Below are 2,500 nucleotides of genomic sequence, written 5' to 3'. Positions count from 1 at the left end.
TAGATTTTGTGTCACTCATTCTGTGTCGTTCTCTCTCACTTTATCCAAGTATCTGTTTATATAATCGTAAGTCTGAATATCTATCTATGTTTTCATTTATACATTATCTTGCTGAGAAATGAGAGAATGGGAGAGAGAATGAGGAAAATTGGGATTGAGTGAGAGAGAAGAGAAGAAGGAAGGGGAAGAGAAAGAGAAGGAGAAAGGGAGGGAGAGGGGGACCATGTTGTGGCTGGGGGAAGAGAGAGACATAGAAAGAAAGAGAGAGACAGAGAAAGAAAGAAAGAGAGAGAGAGAAAAAAAAAGAAAGAGAGAGAGAGAAAGAAAAGGAGAGAGAGAGAGAAAGAAAAGGAGAGAGAGAGAGGGGAAGAGAGAGAGAGAGAGAAAGAGAGAGACAGAGAAAGAAAAGGAGAGAGAGAGAGAAAGAAAGAAAGAGAGAGAGAGAGAGAAAGAAAAGGAGAGAGAGAGAGAGGGGAAGAGAGAGAGAGAGAGAGAGAGAGAGAGAGAGAGAGAGAGAGAGAGAGAGAGAGAAAGAAAAGGAGAGAGAGAGAGAGGGGAAGAGAGAGAGAGAGAGAGAGAGAGAGAGAGAGAGAGAGAGAGAGAGAGAGAGAAAAGAAAGAGAGAGAGAGAAAGAGAGAGACAGAGAAAGAAAAGGAGAGAGAGAGAGAGAAAGAAAGAAAGAGAGAGAGAAGAAGAGAGAGAAAGAAAGAGAGAGAGAGAGAAAGAGACATACCAAACACAAAAATCGAACCTACAAAGCAAAACAAATAAAACAGAAACGAAAAGATAACAACCGTGCATAGCGACAGCACACAATTAACCATTTGTGAGAGTTTCTGTCAGCCTCACAATGCAGCTCTTGGCCAACCCGTACGAACGACCGCAAAACAAAGGCTCGCTGGGAAGAGTGGCAGGTCAGGGACACTCGTTAGGATGCGTGGAGAGTAGAAGGTCAGGATGCACTATGTTCATCCTGTGCGTGGTCGTAAACATGGATTTTTTTTTTTTTTTTTTTTTTTTTTGAGGGGGGGTCTATCCTATTTATTTGTATATTACTACGGCTATTTATAGTAGTAGTAGTAGCATGACTGGTTTGCTACTATTACTACTAATGGTTCTACTTTTTTATTAATTATTGTTATTATTATTATTATTATTATTATTATCATTTTACTATTACTGCTACTATTACTTTTTTTTTTTTTACTTCTTGTACTACTATTATTACTAACACTGCTACTGCTGCTGCTATTACTACTATTACAACTACTACAACTACTACAATTACTACCACTACTTTGCTCTTGTTCTTATTTATTAATGTTATTGTTATTGTCATCACAAATACAATTACCGACAAAATTATTGTTGTTATTGATGTTATTATTGTTATCATTGTGTTTATTATCGTTATCATCATCATTATATTTCATCACCATCTTCCTCATCTCCATCATCATCACTATCAGATTAAAAAAAACATTTTAGGGATTTATTTCTAGAAGGAAATAAATGGCAGGAAATTTGATACAGAAGAAGAAGGTACAGGATATTGCATGTGTTGCTAAGGTTCCCAGACCTGATGTCCTGCAATGATAGGAGATGGAAAGGGAAGAGGTGGAGGAAAATAGAGAGGGAGGAGCAGGAGGAGGAAGAGAGGTAGGAAAGAGAAGGAGGAGGAGGAAGAGAGGAAGGAAAATAGAGAAAGAGGAGGAGCAGGAGGAGGAAGATAGGAAAGAAAGAGAAGGAGGAGGAAGAGAGGAAGGAAAATGGAGAAGGAGGAGCAGGAGGAGGAAGAGAGGTAGGAAAGAGAAGGAGGAGGAAAAGAGGAATGAAAAAGATGAAGGAGGAGCAGGAGGAGGAAGAGAGGAAGGAAAATAGAGAAGAAGCAGCAGGAGGAGGAAGAGAGGAAGGAAAATAGAGAAGGAGGAGGAAGAGAGGAAGGAAAATAGAGAAGAAGCAGCAGGAGGAGGAAGAGAGGAAGGAAAATAGAGAAGGAGGAGGAAGAGAGGAAGGAAAATAGAGAAGAAGCAGCAGGAGGAGGAAGAGAGGAAGGAAAATAGAGAAGGAGGAGGAAGAGAGGAAGGAAAATGGAGAAGAAGCAGCAGGAGGAGGAAGAGAGGAAGGAAAATAGAGAAGGAGGAGGAAGAGAGGAAGGAAAAAGATGAAGGAGGAGCAGGAGGAGGAAGAGAGGAAGGAAAATAGAGAAGAAGCAGCAGGAGGAGGAAGAGAGGAAGGAAAATGGAGAAGGAGGAGCAGGAGGAGGAAGAGAGGAAGGAAAATAGAGAAGAAGCAACAGGAGGAGGAAGAGAGGAAGGAAAATTGAGAAGGAGGAGGAAGAGAGGAAGGAAAATAGAGAAGAAGCAGCAGGAGGAGGAAGAGAGGAAGGGAAATAGAAAAGAAGGAGCAGGAGAAGGAGGAAGAGAGGAAGGAAAAAGAAGGAAGGAGGAGTAGGATAAGAGGGGAAAAGAGAGTCTCAGGAAGAAGAAAGGAAGGATTG

The sequence above is a fragment of the Penaeus japonicus genome, unplaced genomic scaffold (genome assembly GCF_977035675.1).
Source record: "Penaeus japonicus unplaced genomic scaffold, GWHDUDI00000001_assembly GWHDUDI00000017, whole genome shotgun sequence".
NCBI lineage: Eukaryota > Metazoa > Arthropoda > Malacostraca > Decapoda > Penaeidae > Penaeus > Penaeus japonicus.
Note: the sequence above shows the minus strand (reverse complement) of the source record.